General features: G+C 44.0%; 1 pseudogene; it reads right to left on the bottom strand.

The window, feature by feature from the left end:
• Nucleotides 1-6,915: 6,915 nt before the first annotated feature.
• On the bottom strand, nt 6,916-12,835 carry LOC123653009 (annotated as a pseudogene).
• Nucleotides 12,836-13,347: the final 512 nt, after the last annotated feature.

Genomic DNA, 13,347 nt, shown 5'->3' with positions numbered 1-13,347 from the left:
TCCTTTTTAATATCTGTTTCTATGATGAAATATAGGTATATATCTGTCCTTTATTCTGTGAATAGTTTAGCACGTTGATTGGTGTTCATATGTTGAACCATCCTTGCATTCAAAGACTTGATCATGGTAAATTATCCTTTCAATGTGCTGCTAAATTTCATAGTATATTGTTGACTTTGAACCTGGGTTAGTGGAAGATGCTAGACTTATTTTGAGTCATATGACAGAAACATGCCTTTCTTTTCAAGAAAGAGTGAGTAGACATAGGATTTAAGCCTCTTCCACTAAAGACCTATAAGAAAATGCAGGGCATGATAGGATCAGTTTACCTTGTTGTAGAAAATACATTAATAATTATGAATTTGAGTTTGTTAGAAATAGAAATGTTATAGGTAGGGATCTAGAGAAATAAGAAACATGTCAATGTAAACTGGTGGGAAGTGTATTCCTTATTTCCTACATGCACCTTCTCACAGTGTCTCCATTCTATGAGATAACACCTTTCCAGGTCCAGGGGATAAGGATTTGGATATGTTTGTGGTCTTTACTAACTAGGTCTCACCATGAATCAGTGTAGTTTCATAATTCATTGGGGCTTCCATTATAAAATCTGTCAACAAGTGGAGGGAAGAGTGGACACACTTCACTAGAGGAGCCATGGTGATGGTGTGTCAGTATAAGGAACAGCCATGTCATTGGACCAGAACTCCTCTCACAGTTAATTATGTTTATCATCATCATCATTATCATCATCTTTGTCATCATCATCATCATTATCATTATCACCATTTGTTACTTATAATCCTTCTCATTTTCTGTGGACATGGTGATTGCCACACAATGACTTTTTATAAGAAAAGAAAGCAGAAATCTCCTCTGCAGATACCATTGGGGGAGTGATTCTCTAAAACCCTAACTATAAGTTGCTACAAGAGCTTTTAAAAAGGCAATAACTTTGGAGAAAGTACATATTCCTATTGTGACATTGGATCAAGGTTCTTTTTAAAAAAATATATTTTATTGGTTTCTCACAGAGAGGAAGAGAGGGATAGAGAGTTAGAAACATCAATGAGAGAGAATCATCGATCAGCTGCCTCCTGCACACCCTGCAACCCAGGCACATGCCCCTGACCGGAATCAAAGCCGGGACCCCTTAGTCTGCAGGCCGACGCTCCATCCACTGAGCCAAACCGGTCTCGGCTGGATCAAGATTTTTTTCCAGTACTATCCTCACCATCACTAATACCACATCCACTATCATCATCATTGTCATCATCACCACCATCAGCATCATTTGCTTACTTATAATTATTCTTCTCACTTTCTGCAAATCTGATTTTTGCACAAACATAATATCCCTTCATGTCAATGTTTGTCATTTTTCATATTTGTAAGTAAATGGATAGCTATACTCTGTATTCTTTTTTGTTTGAATTCTGACAACTGCTGCCTCATTCCTTTTCTCCATCTGCTGCCACCTACAGGAAATCAAGTAAGAAATGATAGTTTTGTCTTTAAATGTCATTGTGAGATTGAAACCCTATTCCTTCAGGGGAGTTTGGTGCTGGATGTGTAGCAGCTGCACTATCTACTTTGTGGTGTTCATTCTCTAGACTCTGTGGTAGATCCAGTTTCATACATTGGGATATAGAAGAAAATAATCATGATCAGGTGTGTTTAGGTGATGTTGTTGTTAAAGATCAGGGAGGAATTATGTTTAAGATTTAGAAATTTGATTATAAAAATTTTAATTGCATATCACATCTGGATATAAATAAAATCATTATTGAGCCCAATAGGCATGGCTCAGTGGTTGAGCATTGGCCTATGAACAAGGAGATCACAGTCTAATTCCCGGTCAGGGTCAGGGCACATGCTTAGGTTGTAAGCTTGATCCACAGTAGGAAGTGTACAGAAGGCAGCTGATCAATGGAACTCTCTCATCATTGATATTTCTCTTTACCTCAGTCTTTCTCTCTTTCTCTCTCTCTTTCCCACTTCCTCTTTGAAATCAATAAAACTATTTTTAAAAACAATTATTGACCTGAAGAGTATTATTTTTCTCTGTCTATTCTCTGTCTATTCTTACCTCCCATTCCTGGATCTAATTTCATAGGATGGTCAGCCTTGGTGGTTCTGTCTTGTTTTCACCATCAGGGTCTGTGTCCATGTGGACACGTGACATGGTTCTAACCGGAGAGGGAGGGCATGTGGGGATTTCCTGCTTCATCAGCAGCTCATTTCAGAAGAATCATCTGCTCCCTCTCAAGTTCCTATTCATGTCTGCATGTGGCCTTTGGCAGTGCTGTCACCAGGTCCATACATAATGGGCAACCCTGAGGACTAGAAGCCCATTCACTGGATGGACCAATGTGCAAAATTTAGAAAGCCACCCCAAAGAGGAAAATGAATTACCATGGATGGGAATTCACCACATCTGAGCAGGCACACCTCCAGGACCGTTCCTTCATTGTGCTGTGATTTCCTCATTGTTTTCCCAGTACAATTTGTCTTATTATTCCCTGAAACAGACACACATAGCATCCAGAATAATTCAGGTAAGAAAGCATTGGCTTGAAGACTAACCCAAGTTCCAGGTTCCAGGTGAGGTCCAAACTACTGTGCCTGCATCCCAGACAGACGACTGTCATGGCTCAATTCCAAACAGATCAATATGTGCACACACACATTGTCACATACTAACTCCCAGCTCCCAGGAAGGAAACCTGTCCCCATGTTCCTATGGGGCCCTGAAGGCGCTGACTCTTAGGGGACTGTGATGGCTGGACCTTGACTTCAGGAATATCTAGGTTCTCATCATTGGGGCTGGTGTGTGTCCTTATATGACAGGAACTTGTAGACAAGGTTAAGGTGGGGACAAGGGAGCTAACAGTGCTGACTTAAGGGTTATCCTGGCCATCTGGTGGGACATTCCTATAATCACATGGGTCTCCTTCAGAGGGAAACAGAACAAATCAGACTAAATGTATTGTGATCATTGAAACCAGATTTTAGGATGGGTTTGCACATCAACCCGAGTGAATGAGGACCAGGAGGGAAATATAAAATAGGGAGGATGGAGAGCTGTGGTGAAAGGTCCTGGGAAATGATCCTCCTACTTTGGCCCAGGTGGACCTGTCAGAGGGAAACATGGGGCATGTAGGCCTGTCAGATGGAAATGTGGGGACAGGGGGCCTGAGCTCAGCACACAGGGGCCTGGGCTGAGCTGCGGTCTCTCTTGGTAGGAACCTTTCACAAACCCAGGACAATGAGAGCCCTGAGGATGGTCTCCTTGCAGAGAAAGAGAAAGAGAAAATACAAAGACTTGGTGAAGGAGAGTCCCCATCACTGCTGACATTTCATCTGCAAACAGATAATGGCCCTCCATCATTGTTGTCTGCAGCGAGATTATGAGGAGAAAGAATTATCTGTGGTTACAGCTGAGAGCTTGAATAAATCCCTATGCACAAGGAGCATCCCACCTCCCTCTGCCCCTGCTCCTGGGGCTGCTCTCTGTGCTGTGGGCCCTGAGCGCCCCCTGGTGTCTGGGGCGCCCCCTGCAGCCCAGCCCTGCTGCCTCCTCAGGGAGGTTTGTGTCTGGGCTCACACTGACTTCCCCTCACTGTGTCTCTTGTACAGTAATACACGGCCGTGTCCTCGGTTTTCAGGCTGCTGAGCTCCATGTAGGCTGTGCTCTTGGACATGTCTGTGGTTGTGGACTCAGCCTTGGAACTTCTTGGTGTAATTTGTGTTTCCATTGTTAGTGTTAACTTCCCCCACTCACTCAAGCCTTGTCTGGCGCCTGTTGCATCCAGTGTATGTAGTAGCTGGTGAAGGTGTATCCAGAAGCCTTGCAGGAGACCTTCACAGAGGCCCCAGGCTGCCTCACCTCAGCCCCAGGCTGCACCAGCTGCACCTGGGAGTGGACACCTGTGGGAGGAGACAGGAGTGGATCAAAACCCTCATTGGCTCTTCCTGGTCCTTCCTCAATGGGTTCTCCAGCTCCAGTCCATAGTAAGGGGTTGTGAGAACTTCTGTAGAAGGTGTGGCTGCAGGCACAGCTTTACCCATATTTAACCTAGTCTACTCTCTCTCTTTTGCATATTCATGAGGCAGAGTATTTCATAGCTGAGGTCTTGAGCCCACCTGAGAGAAGATGGATGACACAGGGACCATGTTCAGGGGGAGTCTGAGGGTCCAAGTGTTAATTCTTGTGAAGAATTTGTGTCCCCTTCCAGGTCCCTGAGCTTCTTCTGAGGAACCAGTCCCCAGAGGACATGCTCCTCATTGTGGGCCCACTTTTGGGTGACATGGGGCCCCCTGGACCAGCTCTGGGCTTTGATGCCTAAATGTTTTCTTCCTGGATCAGCATGTCTCCAAAATGTTGCCCCTACTGAGCTAATAAACCCATCCCTGTGCCAGCTCCTTATAATTCAGATACCCTGAAGCCATAGAAACACCCCCTTGTGTGTTTTTCTCATGTCTCATTGGGTTGGATAAATGTTCTGATAGAGCAGGATATTCGAGTCACCTTAGAAGTCATGGCCAACTTTCAGTTTGGATTGTTTGTATGAAGAGAGGAAACCCCAGGCCTCAGAGGAAACCCCTGTCCAGCTCCCTTTTACCTTCTTCTGGGACAGCCCTTTGCTGCCCAGCCCTGGCAGGGGAGGGTCCTGCCTGGACTCACAGGGCATTGATCTCTCAGCATCTATAGTCCAGTTGTGGAGGCTGTTCCCTGATGTCAGATTGCTCCCTCAGGGACACCTAGTGGTTTTGATGTCTGTGGAGAGAACTAGCCTTACCGAGCCTCAATGGCTTCACAGGAAGACCCACAAACAGGGCTTTATGAGTGCAGCTGAAAGCCCTTCCCTGGAGCTGCCAGACACAGACCCTCCCCTCACCCAGAAGCTCCTGGGGCCTCTTATGCCCTCAGGTTCCTCATTTCGAAGGTCTGCATATTTCAGCTTGTGACCAAATTTCACTGCAGTTCTGTTTAATAAATAACACACACACACACACACACACACACACACACACACACACAGTGATAATTTTCTTTGCCATGAGATCCACATTTACCCCTTTTGCCCTGTACATGCCACATGGAAAGGGACCACACGTGAATTCTGGACTTGGGTGTGACTTTCTCTGGAAGCCGATCAAATGCACTCACAATACAAACACAGATTTGAAGAGCAGGCACTGTTGTGTCCGTGTTCTTACAAGTCCTGTACACCCAGATGCAGGTTAGACCATGTCAGTTTTTCTCCAGGGAGAGTCAGAGGTGCGTCATGCTTTGACTGCAGGGGTGTGTTGCGTGGCGTCCCCTGGAGACCTCCTCATGAAGCAGGGAACATACCTCAGCACTGGGAGGGGAGGAGGCAGCAGCATTATCAGCTTTTAGGTAAGGCTGCTCTCCTAGGTCACCTGGTGAGCTGGGCCACAATGGACAGGTAAGTACTTGCTCCTGGTCACATAGAGTAATTCTTGGACCTGCCCTCCCAGCATCCACCTGAGATTCTGGGATGAAGGAATTCTGGAGGCTGATTCTCTGGGAAGGGGCCTGTGAGGTCATGATGGGCTAAGACTACAGATGGAGGGAGGATCAAAGTGCAGAGCAGTAGTGTCTTGTACTAAATCACTTAACTGATATTTACCTAATAATGAGATATCAGAAGAAAGGGCTTGTGAACCCCCTGAAGAGACATAACCATGTGTTTTAACAATAAAGCCCTAGGTGAAAGTGCAATTATCCCCTGCGTTCGCACCTTACAGCTCATGGAGCAATTCAGAATCCACGCCTTTGAGAAGGGCTCCAGTGAAGGACGTCTAACATAGGATGCTCAGAACCCTCTAGAAACTGCGATTCTGGAAGCAGAAGCTGATCTCAGACCTTCTATACAAGGCGAGGATCAGACAGTGGAACCTTTCACTCAGTGTGAGAACCAGACCCCACTCTCACCCCTGCTTTGTGCCTATTGACTGGCTCATCATCGCTGGTTTCTGTCCACTGGAATGTGTGAATTCCTCCCTTCTTATTATTGCAATTGTTGGGTGGACACAGGAGTCTCACCCCAGGTTTGGTGGTGATGCCAGACATATTTCAAGCTTTGCCCTCCCTCCTTCACTTCTGCTCATATCTGGACACAAGAGTGAGGCAGCCTGGTGGTCTCTCCTCTTCCCCTAGAGTGAATCAGTCCACCCAGCCCCTGCCCTGCACAGGACTCCCATCAGCCCTCACTCCCTGACACAGCTCACCCTGAGCCAGTTTCTCTCTGGCTTCTTGAGGCCATTGCACCTGCTGGAGAGGCCTCCCTGCCTCCCTAGACTGAGGTTATATCAGAGCCGCAGGCCATCTCATCCCCTGGTGTGTGGGCATCCTCAGACTCAGCCTCTGAAGCTGTTGTGGGTGGAGCCCTGCTGTCCTTGCACAGGACCCACAGCCATTGTCTCTGTGTGCAGGGGCTGGGTACAGCCCACAAGCCCTCAGGTTCCTCAAGTTGAAGGTCCCATCTGCATATTTCAGCTTGTGACCAAAGATCACTTCATTTCTATTAAATGACCTCTCTGTTCCATCAGGACTGACCAGCTCTTTGCTGCTGATCTGTCTGTGCACGATGATTCAGGAGAAGGTCCAGGAGCCAAAGTCACATGAAGAGAAAACCCAGCCTCTAATAGGATCCAGGCTGAGCCTCACTCTGAGCCTGTGCCTAGCCTGCCTATGCTGATTGCTGTGCTTGAGTGTCCTCTGGTGCCCCAAGCACCCCCTTCAGACCAGCCCTCCTGTCTCCCTCATGGAGGTTTGTGTTTGGCCCAACACCGACTTCCCAATCAAGATTTCAAACTTGGGTTATAGTATGTATCGCCAACACTTCTTATAACCTTGATCCACAGTCTTTCCAAAAGACTGTCCTGTCCAGTGTACACCAATGCTCATTAAAGATAATCCAGAGACAGTGCAGGTGAGGGAGAGGGTCTGCGAGGGCTTCACCAGTCCTGGGCCCGACTCCTGCAGCTGCACCTCAGACAGGACACCTGGAGACAAGGAGCATCAGTCCTGTCACTCATGTACAGTCACTGCCATCCCGTGACACCTGTCTGACCCTTGCGACTTTCACTTTGGAGGGCTGTCACCAGGCAGAGGAGAAGACCCAGCAGTCTCAACTTCTTCTAGACCACAGTTCTGCCTTCCCAGAGACCTCAGCCCTGTGTGAGGAGAGAGCTGTGGCGCTGCTCAGGCCAGGAGAGTATTTACTGTGGAGCTTGAAGAGAAATTTTCATGTGGGGCAGCCCTTTACTATAAATAGAGGGACTGAGGTCAGACTTCCCTGATCATTCTGGGGTCTGTGTGAGGGAATGTCTTCTGTTGACATCACTCACTAGATAACTCAGGGACAGGAGGCCACATGGGTCATGAGGCTCATTGGATTGATAACAAAGCATGGCCTAGACTTTCTGAGCATAAAAAAAAAAAACGGTGAACTAATTGATCAGGTTACACTTTTAACTTCTCAGGCATTTTTCATATGCATTTAATGAGACAAACTTTTGTTCCTATTGTTTCTGAATCTCAACACTCTAGTGTAGCCATGATTTCCAAATTTATTGAATGTAATTTTAAATCAATTTTACCCTTAAGCAAAATATCAAAATAAAGAATAGCATTTTACATATTAATTTACAATGTTACTTTGATCTGAGAAACTACCTCCCTAACAATGGCTGGTGAGACATTTGTGAATTTTTTTTTTCTTTAATTTTTAGGAGTTTATTTGAGCCCAAACAAGATCCAACTGCTTCAGCAAATACCAGTTTTGCAGTTTCTTTCCTGGTCATAACTGTTGTAGCAGCTGGGGTAGGCTGTTTACTAGGCAATGTGGGAGACAGGTGCTGCATTTGGGACCTGTTGCTGTGTTCAGGTGCAAGTCCTTTTTCTCTGGCTTTCACAGACTGAAGAATTGCAAAAATATCCTTTGAAAAGGTCTTCCCCATGCTCTGTAGGATAGTTGTTGGTGTTCTCCACACTCTCTCTCTCTGCTGACAATATCCCAGGTCACTTCTACCTTAGCATCCACAAAACTCTGTTTGAGAGGGGTTATGTGGTTATCTAAGTCAGCATTGGTGGTAGATCTTTTCTGAGCCAAAATTTTGGCTTTAATTGCAGCATTTTTTTCCCACTGACATAGCTTCAGAAAAAGACCTAATCTGTCCAGTCTGTACAATTCCTTATTTGTGACCCCCAAGCAGGCAGCCCATCTCTCTTTATCAAGGCTCACTCTTTTTTATTGTAAATGATAAATATTTAATAACATTAGATAAATAAGATACAAAATAAATGCCAGTCTCAGATTTATGCTGAACTATCCTATGTTAAAGGTGGAATATGAAAACTTAAACTTCTGACATTCTTAAAGTGGGTAAGAATTAGATCTATTTTCATTGCTGTTTTAATTTCATACCAGCCTGAATTTAGATACCATGCAGATATCCATAGTGCTTTACAATTCAATTCAGTTACTCTCCCACCAGAATTATTTCCAAGATGCTAACTTAATGCAGTATCCTAGTGGATTTTGGTAACTCAGAAAAACCAGCAAGTTGTTAAAAGTCAATATTCTCATGTCAAGGATTTTTAAGTAGTTTTTTTTTTCACAGACCCTGTTCTCTCTGTCTGTATTATTTACACAGTGTTCTTAGAAGAGGCTAGAGGATCGTGGCAAATGCAGTTCTGAGTAGTCCTACATGTTATCCTTCTAATTGTTTGAAGAAACTGTCAACTTTAGGTTTTGCTTTTGCAAAATTTACAAACTGACACCTACTGGATACAAATATTTGGTATAAGGGAATTCTACAAGCTTTTAAAATCAAATTTAGTGTTCATGGTTGTTACATAAAGGCAATCACAATTAAAAAATATATAGCATCACAAACAATGTCCACTATGATAAAGGAAAGGATGTTTGTGTCTAAATGCTCATGCCCAAAATGGAAAAAGATCTAACACTGATTGGTCAACTCTGATTTAAGAATGACAAAACCGTTGTTGTTGTTTTTTTGTTTTTTTGTTTTTGTTTTTTGTTTTTTTCATTCACAAGTTTAACTCATTTAGTTCTGGGTGTAAGAGACTGGGAAATATTTTTTAAATAAACTTTTATAAATGAGTGAAAAACAGAATTATTACCACAGAGGATGAAGTTATTCACATGTTCTAGAAATTTCCTTTCAGATAGATTTTTTTAGATAAAAACCAGAAAAGCCTTAGAAGGCAAAAGAAAATGACTATAAAATAACAATTATAATTATTACTAATTAGAAAAATATGAATCCCTAGTTTTGATAATAAGTAATTAATCTACCTTTAAAATGTCAAACACTAGATAAAGGGCCATAAAATTGAAATAAAAATAAAGTTTAAGCCTTAATAACTATTGAGTGGAAGATGATGATGATGGAGAGAGAGATTGAGCAAGCCAGCCAGGGGTTCTTTCCATATCACTAATATAAAATCCTATCTAATAAAAAAGTAATATGCAAATTAACCCTCACTCCACTACACCCATAAGCCATGCCCACCAGCCACGCCCATCAGCCAATCAGAGCGGGTATACAAATTAACCCCAACCAAGATGGCTGCAGCCACGGAGAGCAGGAGGGAGAGGCTTGTGTTTCCCAGGCAATAGAGGAAGCCAAGCTTTCCACATACCTGGCAGGCCCAGGCTGCCACTCAAGGATACAAAGTTTCAATTATAGAAGGTAAATAAATTCCAACAGAAATGGCTGCCGCCAGGGAGCTAGCAGGAGTCTGGGCTCCTCTCCAGGCTACAAAGTTTCAATTGTAGAAGGTAAATAAATTCCAGATACCAGGGCCTCTTCTTGGATCACCAGGGGCATGGCTATCTTGCAAACCATCACAGGCCCCTCTCTCAGGCTGCCCATGCCCAAAGGGAACCCCTACCCTGATCTGTGACACCCTTCAGGGCAAACCAGCTGGCCCCCCACCCATGCACCAGACCTCTATCCTATCTAATAAAAGAGTAATATTCAGCCGAAACCAGTTTGGCTCAGCGGTTGAGCGCCGGTCTGTGGACTGAAAGGTCCCAGGTTCGATTCCGGTCAAGGGCATGTACATTGGTTGCGGGCACATCCCTGGTATGGGGTGTGCAAGTGGCAGCTGGTTGATGTTTCTCACTCATCGATGTTTCTAGCTCTCTATCTCTCTCCCTCCTTCTCTGTAAGAAAAATCAATAAAATATATATATTTTAAAAAAGAGTAATATTCAGAGTGACCATCACTCAAACACACAACATGGCTGCCCCCATGTGGTCAAAGATATTTCCCCCAGGTGGACATAAGATGACTACCACAAGATGGCCAGCAGAAGATTGCAGTTGGGAGGGACCAGACCTGCAAGGGAGGGCAGTTGTGGGCAATCAGGCAAACAATGGAGAGCAGTTGGGAGGCACCAGGCCTGCAAGGGAGGGCAGATGACAGGGACCAGGCCTGCAAGGGAGGACAGTTGGGGATGATCAACCCTGCAGGGGAGGGCAGTTAGGGGTGAGGAGGGAAGTTGGGGGCAAAGAGGCTGGCAGGGGAGCAGTTAGACATCAATCAGGCTGGCATGGGAGTGGTTAAGGGGTGATCAGGCTGGTAAGCAGAAGCAGTTAGGGGCAATCAGGAAGGTAGGCAGGTGAGGAGTGGTAAGCCAGCATTCCTGGATTTTGAGAGAGATGTCCAACTGTCCATTTAGGCCCAATCCTGATGGCTGGGATTGGGCCTAAACAAGCATTTGGACATCTCTTGAGGGGTCCCAGATTGGAGAGGATGCAGGCTGAGATGAAGGACACGCCCCCACAACATGCATGCATTTTATGCACTGGGCCTCTAGTTGGAAATAAAAGCCTTAACCTGCTTTTAATGTACCTCCTCTTTGTTTCAGCATAGAAAGGAATGCATTTACTATTAGACTTCTGGGAGCTTTATTAAAGTCAGGCAACAAGATGAGCAGACACTGACTTTTCCATCTACAGTCATTGGCAAGAAGCTGAAAAAATATATTTTCAACTGTGTTTATCATGAGTGACTCTCTACAACTAGTTACTACTGTCCAAGGAAACAGGCCACGGGGCTATCCTTCCTCTGATGCTTTATTCTATTGGCTTCCATTTCCTCCTGTGTAGGTCCTCAAGTTTCATATAGGTTAGTGTAAGGCCGCTTCCTCTCATCAACATGCATGAGCTCCTAGACATGAAGTGGGCCTCCTCTGCAATTAGTGACTTTTTTTTTAATTTTTCATGTTTCTCTTCTTTGTCATCACTATCTGAGTTGTTCTTTTGATGTTTCTTCTTCTTCCATCTCTTCTTTTAGTTTTTCCTGATGCATCTTCATGAGGATTTAAGATTTTTTAAAACAAATTCTTCTCCAGTTATATCATTTAACTATATTCTTCTGAAATTGCAATCTCCTTCGTAACTTCTCCAGTGCAATAGGATTATTTAACAAAAGTGTGATAGCATTTGTACCCCCATCGGCCTTCTTACCAATAAGACTCCCAGATATGTGTGTCATTGTGGATCTTCACATACTCCTCATATCTGGAACAAATGACAGCTCACTCCTGTCCTTTAATGACTATCCCATGCCTTGAGTACTCCATATAGTCTTCTGTCTGAGATAGAAGCAATTCAGCTGGAGGGGCATCCAAATGTTCTTGGCCACCATACTTTTCCAGGATGCTTTGTTTCTGCTGTTTTTTTGAGTCTTCTTTTTCAACCTTGAAGGACTTACACAATTGCTCTTATTTGGTAGGATCTGCTTGAAGATGCACTTCAGATCCCTTATCATAGGCTTCCCATGCAAACAACTGTGTCTGAGGCATTGAAATGGTGTCACCTATAAAACTAACAAAGTTCTCTCCCACAGAGCTCACTTAACCTGGAATCTTTCCTGCATTGGCATAGGGATTTTCTCTCCTTGCTCTAGTTTTGGGATCATAGTACTCAGAATGTGGATCTAAATTCCAGAAATATTTTGCAATGTCTTCTTGAGTCCTGAGATTCCAAACAGTAACCTGTTTCTTAGAATCAAAGTTCAGTTAGGCATGTCAATATCATCTGCATATTTATCTTCATCCTCATCCTCACTGTTATGATTTTTTTTCCACTTTAAAATTAGATTCCTCTTCTTCCACTGGTGTTTTGGAGAATTAGTCAGTTCCACTAATTTTCCTGAGGCTAATTCTTCCTTGGGTTTCTGGGCTTTCAGTGTTTTGTTTTGCCAGATCAACTCTGGCATATTATTCTATAATTTCCTAGTGTTCTTCTAGATTGTATCCATTCCACTGATCCCTCTATCCACCATAGTCAAACATCAGCTGAGACTGGACATATTCATCTGGAACTATATTAGTTCCTATAAATTTTGCTCCAACTTGCCTAAGTATCTTAAGGCAGTCTTTCTTTTTGTGTGTCATGACCCCAGTTTTCATATTGTCCTTGCAGTACTTAGTAGTTATGGAATTCTCTTTAGATCTTTTTGATGGATCAATATACCATGGCTCTGAAGAAACATACTGAGGAATGTAAGGGTTGATGTGTTTTCCTTCTTCATCAACTTCTGCAGAAGAATTACCCAGTTTCTGCTATTCTTCTATCTCTTTCTTCTTTCTTCAGTCCTCTCTGGTCATCTTTGTTTCCTCCAAACTCATTTATTTGGTCCCCACTAGGGAGGTGGCATTAACTGTGTCCAAACCTGTAGCCATCACTGTTAATGGTCTCCTCCAGTCCTATCACAGTGAACCCCCAAACCACTGGACAGAAACAAATCCAACAGTTAATGTTCAAGGCTCACACACTCTTCTCCTCAATTTGTGGTTTCTTTGCTCTTCCTAAAACTTCAACTACAGCTCATTTGACTTGAGTAGGTCGCTGAAGACTTATTTCTACAAGGGCGCTTCAGTCTATACTTGCTGACTTTGATGCTTCACCACTGAGATATTCAAGTACTTCTATTGGTCATACCTTCTTATCACAAGGATATTTTCAGGGGCTGTGTGTCAGGCATAAACAGGATGAGAAAGGTGCACATTATTAAGTAGAAATAAGATACAATCCAACATGTGGTACTCCCTGGGTTGGCCTTTCTTTACAGTCTCCCACACCACATAATTGGTCTTCACCTTCTTGGGCCAAGAGAACTTGCCACTGAAGATGACTTTGTCCCCCTTCACCAAGATCTCCTCCTTTAAGGTCGCAGGATGCTGAGCACATCTGCTATCTTTCACCCCCTAGACACCATCATCATCAGCCCCCCACCCCCACCCCCACACACCAGTGCCCTTGCCTCTTAGC

The sequence above is a fragment of the Pipistrellus kuhlii genome, unplaced genomic scaffold (assembly GCF_014108245.1).
Source record: "Pipistrellus kuhlii isolate mPipKuh1 unplaced genomic scaffold, mPipKuh1.p scaffold_m20_p_25, whole genome shotgun sequence".
In the NCBI taxonomy this organism is placed as follows: Eukaryota; Metazoa; Chordata; class Mammalia; order Chiroptera; family Vespertilionidae; genus Pipistrellus; species Pipistrellus kuhlii.
Note: the sequence above shows the minus strand (reverse complement) of the source record. Positions and strands in the feature narration are given on the sequence as shown.